The sequence below is a fragment of the Cryptomeria japonica genome, unplaced genomic scaffold (genome assembly GCF_030272615.1).
Source record: "Cryptomeria japonica unplaced genomic scaffold, Sugi_1.0 HiC_scaffold_101, whole genome shotgun sequence".
In the NCBI taxonomy this organism is placed as follows: Eukaryota; Viridiplantae; Streptophyta; class Pinopsida; order Cupressales; family Cupressaceae; genus Cryptomeria; species Cryptomeria japonica.
The window spans coordinates 11,537-23,872 of NW_026728923.1; the positions used below are offsets into that span (position 1 = coordinate 11,537).

The 12,336-nt window shown below is 63.7% G+C and overlaps 3 non-coding genes across 3 annotated transcripts; all 3 read left to right on the top strand.

The window, feature by feature from the left end:
- On the top strand, window positions 1–119 carry LOC131865124 (5S ribosomal RNA). Its single transcript, XR_009363856.1, has one exon. It is a non-coding gene; the product is annotated as a 5S ribosomal RNA (ribosomal RNA).
- Window positions 120–6,108: 5,989 nt separating this feature from the next.
- LOC131865135 (5S ribosomal RNA) lies at window positions 6,109–6,227 on the top strand. The gene has a single exon (XR_009363867.1). It is a non-coding gene; the product is annotated as a 5S ribosomal RNA (ribosomal RNA).
- Window positions 6,228–12,217: 5,990 nt separating this feature from the next.
- Window positions 12,218–12,336, top strand: LOC131865068 (5S ribosomal RNA). The gene has a single exon (XR_009363802.1). It is a non-coding gene; the product is annotated as a 5S ribosomal RNA (ribosomal RNA).

Here is a 12,336-nt window from a genome sequence, read left to right on the forward strand (position 1 = left end):
GGGTGCGATCATACCAGCGTTAGTGCACCGGATCCCATCAGAACTCCGCAGTTAAGCGCGCTTGGGCCGGAGTAGTACTGGGATGGGTGACCTCCCGGGAAGTCCCGGTGTTGCACCCTTTTTTAGTTTTTCGCCGGGCGTCGCAATGCTATTTGAATAAACCTTTTGCCCGTTTGCGTTCTCGTCGGGGCCGGGCCGGGCCGGGGTGCGCTGCCCGCACTACCGCGCGCGCGGGGGCGACACCGAGCGCGCACCCGAGGCGCCCCGAGCACACAGGCCACGGTGCAACCCGGGCGTTGTGCGCGCACCCCGGTGCGCCCGAGGTGCTGCGCGCGCACCCAGGTGAAATCGGTGTGCACCTCGGCCAGTGCGCGCTCGGTCGAGTCGCGCACGTTGGCCAAGGTGCACGGTGATGTTTCTTACTCTAAGGTTCCGCACCAGACGCCCGGGACAGGTGAGCGAAGCTGGGCGGGGCCGGGTGCGCGGCCGGGGCAGGTGCACGCAGCTGGAGAGAGCTTTGGAGCACACCAGAGGTGCGCACCTTGGAGCACACTTCGGAGCGCACCAATGATGCGCTCCATTCAAAAGTTTCCTGAAAAGGCAAAAAAAGTTGAGATTATAGAATTTCCCACTTGAGAGATTGTAAAAAAAAAAAATTTAAAATGAAGGAAACGCGGGTGCCAAGGTGTGCGCGCCCGGGTGCGCAGCCCAGCCAAGGTGTGCGCACCAAGGCGCCCACCCTGGCGAAGGTGCACGCAAGGTGCGCACCCGAGGCAAACCGGACAATTAACCCAACTTTCGACTTCGCGCGCACCTGCGCACCTTGGAGCGCACTTCGGAGCGCTCCTTGGTGCGCACCAATCTTGGGCACCTCGGAGTGCACCATGGCGCCCACCAAGGTGCGCACCCGGGGCAAACCGAGCTCCGACTTCGTGCGCACCTTGGAGCGCACGAAAGGTGCGCACCATGGCGCCCACCAAGGTGCGCAGCCCAGCCAAGGCGTGCGCATCAAGGTGCGCACCCTGGCGAAGGTGCGCACCCGGGGCAAACCGAGCTCCGACTTCGTGCGCACCTTGGAGCGCACAAAGGGTGCGCAACCCAGCCAAGGTGTGCGCACCCCGGGCAAACCGAGCTCCGAATCGTGCGCACCTTGGAGCACACTTCGGAGCCCTCCTTGGTGCGCACCGATGTTGCGCACCTCGGAGCGCACCCGGGGAAAACAATGCAATTAACCCGACTTTCGACTTCGTGGGCACCTCGGAGCGCTCTCGGGTTCGCACCTCGGAGCACACCGAGGTGCGCACCTTTGATGCGCTGCCTTCACCAATTTCCAGAAAAGGCAAGAAAACATTGAGAAGGTGTGCGCACCGAGGTGCCCACCCTGGCGAAGGTGCACGCGAGGTGCGCACCCGGGGCAAACCGGGCTCCGACTTCGTGCACGCCATGCTGCGCACCTTGGAGGGCCATGGTGCGCACCTTGGAGCACACTTCGGAGCGCTCAATGGTGCCCAACCCAGCCAAGGTGCCCACCGCGGCGAAGGTGCACGCGAGGTGCGCACCCGGGGTAAACCGGGCTCCGACTTCGTGCACGCCGCACCTTGGAGCACACTTCGGAGCGCTCCTTGGTGCGCACCAGGGCGCGCAACCCAGCCGAGGTGCCCACCCCGGCGAAGGTGCACGCGGGGTGCGCACCCGGGGCAAACCGGGCTCCGACTTCGTGCACGCCATGGTGCCCACCGCGGCGAAGGTGCACGCGAGGTGCGCACCCGGGGCAAACCGGGCTCCGACTTCGTGCACGCCGCACCTTGGAGCACACTTCGGAGCGCTCCTTGGTGCGCACCAGGGCGCGCAACCCAGCCGAGGTGCCCACCCCAGCGAAGGTGCACGCGAGGTGCGCACCCGGGGCAAACCGGGCTCCGACTTCGTGCACGCCATGGTGCCCACCGCGGCGAAGGTGCACGCGAGGTGCGCACCCGGGGCAAACCGGGCTCCGACTTCGTGCACGCCATGGTGCCCACCGCGGCGAAGGTGCACGCGAGGTGCGCACCCGGGGCAAACCGGGCTCCGACTTCGTGCACGCCGCACCTTGGAGCACACTTCGGAGCGCTCCTTGGTGCGCACCATGGTGCCCACCAGGGCGCGCAACCCCGCCGAAGGTGCACGCGAGGTGCGCACCCGGGGCAAACCGGGCTCCGACTTCGTGCACGCCGCACCTTGGAGCACACTTCGGAGCGCTCCTTGGTGCGCACCAGGGCGCGCAACCCCGCCGAAGGTGCACGCGAGGTGCGCACCCGGGGCAAACCGGGCTCCGACTTCGTGCACGCCATGGTGCGCACCAGGGTGCCCACCGCGGCGAAGGTGCGCACCCGGGGCAAACCGGGCTCCGACTTCGTGCACGCCGCACCTTGGAGCACACTTCGGAGCGCTCCTTGGTGCGCACCAGGGCGCGCAACCCAGCCGAGGTGCCCACCCCGGCGAAGGTGCACGCGAGGTGCGCACCCGGGGCAAACCGGGCTCCGACTTCGTGCACGCCATGGTGCCCACCGCGGCGAAGGTGCGCACCCGGGGCAAACCGGGCTAGGACTTCGTGCACGCCGCACCTTGGAGCACACTTCGGAGCGCTCCTTGGTGCGCACCATGGTGCCCACCAGGCCGCGCAACCCAGCCAAGGTGTGCGCACCAAGGTGCACGCGAGGTGCGCACCCGGGGCAAACCGGGGTCCGGCTTCGTGCACGCCGCACCTTGGAGCACACATCGGGGCGCTCCCGGGTTCGCACCGGCGTTGCGCACCGTGGTGGGCACCTCGGAGCGCACCGTGGTGGGCACCTCGGAGCACACCAAGGTGGGCAGCGAGGTGCGCACCTTTGATGCGATGCCTTCACTAATTTCCATAAAAGGCAAAAGAAAACGAGATTTTAAAATTTCCGTTTTGAAAGATAGTGAGAAAAAGGGAATGCTGGTGCCATCTTGAGCCCGCCCTGGTGCGCAGCCCAGCCAAGGTGTGCGCACCAAGGTGCCCACCCTGGCGAAGGTGCGCGCCCGGGCAATTAACCCAACTTCCAACTTCGCGCGCGCCAGGGTGGGAGCGCACCCAACAACCGGGCCTGGGAAGAGCCAATGCGAGAAACCCCACCAAACGCTCTGACAAAAAAAGAGGGGGCGCTCCAGTAACCCCGCTTCGGAGCGCACCCTGGGCAAACCCAGCCAGGGTGCCCACCCCGGCCAAGGTGCAGGCGAGGTGCGCACCCGGGGCAAACCGGGCTCCGACAACGTGCACGCCGCACCTTGGAGCACACTTCGTAGCGCTCCCGGGTGCGCACCTCAGAGCACACCAAGGTGGGCAGCGAGGTGCGCACCTTTGATGCGCTGCCTTCACTAATTTCCAGAAAAGGCAAAAAAAAGAGGAGATTTTAAAATTTCCGTTTTGAAAGATAGTGAAAAAAACGGAACGCGGGTGCCATCTTGAGCCCGCCCTGGTGCACAGCCCAGGTAAGGTGCCCACCCTGGCAAAGGTGCGCACCCGGGCAATTAACCCTACTTCCGACTTCGTGCGCGCCAGGGTGGCAACCGGGCCTGGGAAGAGCCAATGCGAGAAACCCCACCAAACGCTCCGACAAAAAAAGAGGCGGCGCTCCAATAACCCCGCTTCGGAGCGCAGCCGGGGCAAACCCAGCCAAGGTGCCCACCTCGACGAAGGTGCACGCGAGGTGCGCACCCGGGGCAAACCGGGCTCCGACAACGTGCACGCAGCACCTTGGAGCACACTTCGAAGCACTCCCGGGTGCCCACCGGCGTTGCGCACCGTGGTGGGCAGCGAGGTGCGCACCTTTGATGCGCTGCCTTCACTAATTTCCAGAAAAGGCAAAAAAAAATGAGATTTTAAAATTTCCGTTTTGAAAGATAGTGAAAAAAACGGAACGCGGGTGCCATCTTGAGCCCGCCCTGGTGCGCAGCCCAGGCAAGGCATGCGCACCAAGGTGCCCACCCGCGGTGCACGCCCGGGGCAAACCGGGCTCCGACTTCGTGCAGGCCGCACCTTGGAGCACACTTCGGAGCGCTCCTTGGTGCGCACCATGGTGCCCACCAGGGCGCACCCGGGGCAAACCGGGCTCCGACTTCGTGCACGCCGCACCTTGGAGCACACATCGGAGCGCTCCCAGGTTCGCACCAGCGTTGCGCACCTTTGATGCGCTGCCTTCACTAATTTCCAGAAAAGGCAAAAAAAAACGATATTTTAAAATTTCCGTTCTGAAAGATAGTGAAAAAAACGGAACGCGGGTGCCATCTTGAGCCCTTCCTGGTGCGCAGCCCAGGCAAGTTGTGCGCACCAAGGTGCCCACCCTGGCGGAGGTGCGCGCCCGGGGCAAACCGGGCTCCGACTTCGTGCACTGCATGGTGCCCACCAAGGCGCGCAACCCAGCCAAGGTGCCCACCGCAGCGAAGGTGCACGCGAGGTGCGCACCCGAGGTGCACACCCGGGGCAAACCGAGCTCCGACTTCGTGCACGCCGCACCTTGGAGCACACTTCAGAGCGCTCCTTGGTGCGCACCAGGGCGCGCAACCCAGCCAAGGTGCTCACCCCGGCGAAGGTGCACGCGAGGTGCGCACCCGGGGCAAGCCGGGCTCGGACTTCGTGCACGCCGCACCTTGGAGCACACATCGGAGCGCTCCCGGGTTCGCACCAGCATTGCGCACCTTTGATGCGCTGCCTTCACTAATTTCCAGAAAAGGCAAAAAAAAAAAAAAAACGAGATTTTAAAATTTCCGTTTTGAAAGATAGTGAAAAAAACGGAACGCGGGTGCCATCTTGAGCCCGCCCTGGTGTGCAGCCCAGGCAAGTTGTGCGCACCAAGGCACCCACCCTGGCCAAGGTGGGTCACGGGGTGGGTCCTAGGGTGGGTAACGGGGTGGGTACTAAGGTGCGTGCCAAGGTGGGTCATGGGGTGGGTGCCAAGGTGGGCACCAGGGTGGGTGTGCACCAACCCTAGCCAGGGTAGGTCACGGGGTGGTTGTCGGGGTGGGCGTCAAGGAGCCAAGGTGGGTGGCAAGTAGCCAAGTTGCGTGCCAAGGTGGGTGTCGGGGTGGGTGCCAAGGATCCAAGGTGGGTGCCAAGGAACCAAGGTGGGTGTCTGGGTGGGTGCCGAGGTGGGAGCCAGGGTGGGTCCCAAGGTGAGTGCAAAGGTGGGTGCCAGGGTCAAGGTGAGTGCCAATGTGGGTTCCAAGGTGCCAGGGTCAGGGTGAGTGCCAATGTGGGTTCAAAGGTGCTAAGTTGGGTGCGAGGTTGGGTGCGAGGGTGGGTGGGTGCCAAGGTGTGCTAGGTGGAAGCCCGGGTGGGTCGGCATCCCATGGGTGTCGAGTTGGGTGCCTGATGGGTGCTTCTTGTCAAGTTTTAGTCGTCGGGACTCATTTCGAGCCTTAGAGGTCGTTTCTTGTCCGGTTGCCCTGTCTTCGACCTGGGAACCCAATTTTGGTCCTCGGGTCCCATTTTTTTTTGTCTCGCATCCCACTTTTGGCCTGTGGCCTTTTCGGGGTCGATTCTCGTTTTGGGCATCAGAGCATGTTTCTTCTCCTAAAACCCAATATTTGTTTATTAAGTCTCGGAACACATTTTTGTTCTCGTGGACCCATCATGGGTCTTGGAACGCATTTGTGGTCCTTGGGTCCCATTTTGCATCCCGAAACTTGTGTTTTGGTGCTTGATCCCTATTTTGGGTGCCCACCTTGCACCAAGTGCGCACCCGGGGCAAACCGAGCGCCTTGGTGCACCGGGGCAAGATCGAGCGTGCACCCGAGGCGCCCCGAACATGCACCAAGGTGCACTCGGCCCACATGTGAGCGCAGGTCGTTGCGCCCGAGGTGGTGTGTGGGCACCGCGTTGCAGACGGGACACTGCACGCACACGACGCCCCGTCCAGGTGCACGCACGTAGGCCGGGCCGGGTGCACACCCGACGCCCTAGCAAGGTGCGCGCACCCGGGCAGGGCTCACACTTGGCGAACGGGGCGCACTTCGCGAGGGAGGGTGTGCACCTCGACGGGGGTGGGTGGCCGGGGTGGATTCGCACGTGGGTCGCGGTTTGCTAAGTACACACTGCGACAAGCTCATAACGGGTGCGATCATACCAGCGTTAGTGCACCGGATCCCATCAGAACTCCGCAGTTAAGCGCGCTTGGGCCGGAGTAGTACTGGGATGGGTGACCTCCCGGGAAGTCCCGGTGTTGCACCCTTTCTTAGTTTTTCGCCGGGCGTCGCAATGCTATTTGAATAAACCTTTTGCCCGTTTGCGTTCTCGTCGGGGCCGGGCCGGGCCGGGGTGCGCTGCCCGCACTACCGCGCGCGCGGGGGGCGACACCGAGCGCGCACCCGAGGCGCCCCGAGCACACAGGCCACGGTGCAACCCGGGCGTTGTGCGCGCACCCCGGTGCGCCCGAGGTGCTGCGCGCGCACCCAGGTGAAATCGGTGTGCACCTCGGCCAGTGCGCGCTCGGTCGAGTCGCGCACGTTGGCCAAGGTGCACGGTGATGTTTCTTACTCTAAGGTTCCGCACCAGACGCCCGGGACAGGTGAGCGAAGCTGGGCGGGGCCGGGTGCGCGGCCGGGGCAGGTGCACGCAGCTGGAGAGAGCTTTGGAGCACACCAGAGGTGCGCACCTTGGAGCACACTTCGGAGCGCACCAATGATGCGCTCCATTCAAAAGTTTCCTGAAAAGGCAAAAAAAGTTGAGATTATAGAATTTCCCACTTGAGAGATTGTAAAAAAAAAAAATTTAAAATGAAGGAAACGCGGGTGCCAAGGTGTGCGCGCCCGGGTGCGCAGCCCAGCCAAGGTGTGCGCACCAAGGCGCCCACCCTGGCGAAGGTGCACGCAAGGTGCGCACCCGAGGCAAACCGGACAATTAACCCAACTTTCGACTTCGCGCGCACCTGCGCACCTTGGAGCGCACTTCGGAGCGCTCCTTGGTGCGCACCAATCTTGGGCACCTCGGAGTGCACCATGGCGCCCACCAAGGTGCGCACCCGGGGCAAACCGAGCTCCGACTTCGTGCGCACCTTGGAGCGCACGAAAGGTGCGCACCATGGCGCCCACCAAGGTGCGCAGCCCAGCCAAGGCGTGCGCATCAAGGTGCGCACCCTGGCGAAGGTGCGCACCCGGGGCAAACCGAGCTCCGACTTCGTGCGCACCTTGGAGCGCACAAAGGGTGCGCAACCCAGCCAAGGTGTGCGCACCCCGGGCAAACCGAGCTCCGAATCGTGCGCACCTTGGAGCACACTTCGGAGCCCTCCTTGGTGCGCACCGATGTTGCGCACCTCGGAGCGCACCCGGGGAAAACAATGCAATTAACCCGACTTTCGACTTCGTGGGCACCTCGGAGCGCTCTCGGGTTCGCACCTCGGAGCACACCGAGGTGCGCACCTTTGATGCGCTGCCTTCACCAATTTCCAGAAAAGGCAAGAAAACATTGAGAAGGTGTGCGCACCGAGGTGCCCACCCTGGCGAAGGTGCACGCGAGGTGCGCACCCGGGGCAAACCGGGCTCCGACTTCGTGCACGCCATGCTGCGCACCTTGGAGGGCCATGGTGCGCACCTTGGAGCACACTTCGGAGCGCTCAATGGTGCCCAACCCAGCCAAGGTGCCCACCGCGGCGAAGGTGCACGCGAGGTGCGCACCCGGGGTAAACCGGGCTCCGACTTCGTGCACGCCGCACCTTGGAGCACACTTCGGAGCGCTCCTTGGTGCGCACCAGGGCGCGCAACCCAGCCGAGGTGCCCACCCCGGCGAAGGTGCACGCGGGGTGCGCACCCGGGGCAAACCGGGCTCCGACTTCGTGCACGCCATGGTGCCCACCGCGGCGAAGGTGCACGCGAGGTGCGCACCCGGGGCAAACCGGGCTCCGACTTCGTGCACGCCGCACCTTGGAGCACACTTCGGAGCGCTCCTTGGTGCGCACCAGGGCGCGCAACCCAGCCGAGGTGCCCACCCCAGCGAAGGTGCACGCGAGGTGCGCACCCGGGGCAAACCGGGCTCCGACTTCGTGCACGCCATGGTGCCCACCGCGGCGAAGGTGCACGCGAGGTGCGCACCCGGGGCAAACCGGGCTCCGACTTCGTGCACGCCATGGTGCCCACCGCGGCGAAGGTGCACGCGAGGTGCGCACCCGGGGCAAACCGGGCTCCGACTTCGTGCACGCCGCACCTTGGAGCACACTTCGGAGCGCTCCTTGGTGCGCACCATGGTGCCCACCAGGGCGCGCAACCCCGCCGAAGGTGCACGCGAGGTGCGCACCCGGGGCAAACCGGGCTCCGACTTCGTGCACGCCGCACCTTGGAGCACACTTCGGAGCGCTCCTTGGTGCGCACCAGGGCGCGCAACCCCGCCGAAGGTGCACGCGAGGTGCGCACCCGGGGCAAACCGGGCTCCGACTTCGTGCACGCCATGGTGCGCACCAGGGTGCCCACCGCGGCGAAGGTGCGCACCCGGGGCAAACCGGGCTCCGACTTCGTGCACGCCGCACCTTGGAGCACACTTCGGAGCGCTCCTTGGTGCGCACCAGGGCGCGCAACCCAGCCGAGGTGCCCACCCCGGCGAAGGTGCACGCGAGGTGCGCACCCGGGGCAAACCGGGCTCCGACTTCGTGCACGCCATGGTGCCCACCGCGGCGAAGGTGCGCACCCGGGGCAAACCGGGCTAGGACTTCGTGCACGCCGCACCTTGGAGCACACTTCGGAGCGCTCCTTGGTGCGCACCATGGTGCCCACCAGGCCGCGCAACCCAGCCAAGGTGTGCGCACCAAGGTGCACGCGAGGTGCGCACCCGGGGCAAACCGGGGTCCGGCTTCGTGCACGCCGCACCTTGGAGCACACATCGGGGCGCTCCCGGGTTCGCACCGGCGTTGCGCACTGTGGTGGGCACCTCGGAGCGCACCGTGGTGGGCACCTCGGAGCACACCAAGGTGGGCAGCGAGGTGCGCACCTTTGATGCGATGCCTTCACTAATTTCCATAAAAGGCAAAAGAAAACGAGATTTTAAAATTTCCGTTTTGAAAGATAGTGAGAAAAAGGGAATGCTGGTGCCATCTTGAGCCCGCCCTGGTGCGCAGCCCAGCCAAGGTGTGCGCACCAAGGTGCCCACCCTGGCGAAGGTGCGCGCCCGGGCAATTAACCCAACTTCCAACTTCGCGCGCGCCAGGGTGGGAGCGCACCCAACAACCGGGCCTGGGAAGAGCCAATGCGAGAAACCCCACCAAACGCTCTGACAAAAAAAGAGGGGGCGCTCCAGTAACCCCGCTTCGGAGCGCACCCTGGGCAAACCCAGCCAGGGTGCCCACCCCGGCCAAGGTGCAGGCGAGGTGCGCACCCGGGGCAAACCGGGCTCCGACAACGTGCACGCCGCACCTTGGAGCACACTTCGTAGCGCTCCCGGGTGCGCACCTCAGAGCACACCAAGGTGGGCAGCGAGGTGCGCACCTTTGATGCGCTGCCTTCACTAATTTCCAGAAAAGGCAAAAAAAAGAGGAGATTTTAAAATTTCCGTTTTGAAAGATAGTGAAAAAAACGGAACGCGGGTGCCATCTTGAGCCCGCCCTGGTGCACAGCCCAGGTAAGGTGCCCACCCTGGCAAAGGTGCGCACCCGGGCAATTAACCCTACTTCCGACTTCGTGCGCGCCAGGGTGGCAACCGGGCCTGGGAAGAGCCAATGCGAGAAACCCCACCAAACGCTCCGACAAAAAAAGAGGCGGCGCTCCAATAACCCCGCTTCGGAGCGCAGCCGGGGCAAACCCAGCCAAGGTGCCCACCCCGACGAAGGTGCACGCGAGGTGCGCACCCGGGGCAAACCGGGCTCCGACAACGTGCACGCAGCACCTTGGAGCACACTTCGAAGCACTCCCGGGTGCCCACCGGCGTTGCGCACCGTGGTGGGCAGCGAGGTGCGCACCTTTGATGCGCTGCCTTCACTAATTTCCAGAAAAGGCAAAAAAAAATGAGATTTTAAAATTTCCGTTTTGAAAGATAGTGAAAAAAACGGAACGCGGGTGCCATCTTGAGCCCGCCCTGGTGCGCAGCCCAGGCAAGGCATGCGCACCAAGGTGCCCACCCGCGGTGCACACCCGGGGCAAACCGGGCTCCGACTTCGTGCAGGCCGCACCTTGGAGCACACTTCGGAGCGCTCCTTGGTGCGCACCATGGTGCCCACCAGGGCGCACCCGGGGCAAACCGGGCTCCGACTTCGTGCACGCCGCACCTTGGAGCACACATCGGAGCGCTCCCAGGTTCGCACCAGCGTTGCGCACCTTTGATGCGCTGCCTTCACTAATTTCCAGAAAAGGCAAAAAAAAACGATATTTTAAAATTTCCGTTCTGAAAGATAGTGAAAAAAACGGAACGCGGGTGCCATCTTGAGCCCTTCCTGGTGCGCAGCCCAGGCAAGTTGTGCGCACCAAGGTGCCCACCCTGGCGGAGGTGCGCGCCCGGGGCAAACCGGGCTCCGACTTCGTGCACTGCATGGTGCCCACCAAGGCGCGCAACCCAGCCAAGGTGCCCACCGCAGCGAAGGTGCACGCGAGGTGCGCACCCGAGGTGCACACCCGGGGCAAACCGAGCTCCGACTTCGTGCACGCCGCACCTTGGAGCACACTTCAGAGCGCTCCTTGGTGCGCACCAGGGCGCGCAACCCAGCCAAGGTGCTCACCCCGGCGAAGGTGCACGCGAGGTGCGCACCCGGGGCAAGCCGGGCTCGGACTTCGTGCACGCCGCACCTTGGAGCACACATCGGAGCGCTCCCGGGTTCGCACCAGCATTGCGCACCTTTGATGCGCTGCCTTCACTAATTTCCAGAAAAGGCAAAAAAAAAAAAAAAACGAGATTTTAAAATTTCCGTTTTGAAAGATAGTGAAAAAAACGGAACGCGGGTGCCATCTTGAGCCCGCCCTGGTGTGCAGCCCAGGCAAGTTGTGCGCACCAAGGCACCCACCCTGGCCAAGGTGGGTCACGGGGTGGGTCCTAGGGTGGGTAACGGGGTGGGTACTAAGGTGCGTGCCAAGGTGGGTCATGGGGTGGGTGCCAAGGTGGGCACCAGGGTGGGTGTGCACCAACCCTAGCCAGGGTAGGTCACGGGGTGGTTGTCGGGGTGGGCGTCAAGGAGCCAAGGTGGGTGGCAAGTAGCCAAGTTGCGTGCCAAGGTGGGTGTCGGGGTGGGTGCCAAGGATCCAAGGTGGGTGCCAAGGAACCAAGGTGGGTGTCTGGGTGGGTGCCGAGGTGGGAGCCAGGGTGGGTCCCAAGGTGAGTGCAAAGGTGGGTGCCAGGGTCAAGGTGAGTGCCAATGTGGGTTCCAAGGTGCCAGGGTCAGGGTGAGTGCCAATGTGGGTTCAAAGGTGCTAAGTTGGGTGCGAGGTTGGGTGCGAGGGTGGGTGGGTGCCAAGGTGTGCTAGGTGGAAGCCCGGGTGGGTCGGCATCCCATGGGTGTCGAGTTGGGTGCCTGATGGGTGCTTCTTGTCAAGTTTTAGTCGTCGGGACTCATTTCGAGCCTTAGAGGTCGTTTCTTGTCCGGTTGCCCTGTCTTCGACCTGGGAACCCAATTTTGGTCCTCGGGTCCCATTTTTTTTTGTCTCGCATCCCACTTTTGGCCTGTGGCCTTTTCGGGGTCGATTCTCGTTTTGGGCATCAGAGCATGTTTCTTCTCCTAAAACCCAATATTTGTTTATTAAGTCTCGGAACACATTTTTGTTCTCGTGGACCCATCATGGGTCTTGGAACGCATTTGTGGTCCTTGGGTCCCATTTTGCATCCCGAAACTTGTGTTTTGGTGCTTGATCCCTATTTTGGGTGCCCACCTTGCACCAAGTGCGCACCCGGGGCAAACCGAGCGCCTTGGTGCACCGGGGCAAGATCGAGCGTGCACCCGAGGCGCCCCGAACATGCACCAAGGTGCACTCGGCCCACATGTGAGCGCAGGTCGTTGCGCCCGAGGTGGTGTGTGGGCACCGCGTTGCAGACGGGACACTGCACGCACACGACGCCCCGTCCAGGTGCACGCACGTAGGCCGGGCCGGGTGCACACCCGACGCCCTAGCAAGGTGCGCGCACCCGGGCAGGGCTCACACTTGGCGAACGGGGCGCACTTCGCGAGGGAGGGTGTGCACCTCGACGGGGGTGGGTGGCCGGGGTGGATTCGCACGTGGGTCGCGGTTTGCTAAGTACACACTGCGACAAGCTCATAACGGGTGCGATCATACCAGCGTTAGTGCACCGGATCCCATCAGAACTCCGCAGTTAAGCGCGCTTGGGCCGGAGTAGTACTGGGATGGGTGACCTCCCGGGAAGTCCCGGTGTTGCACCCT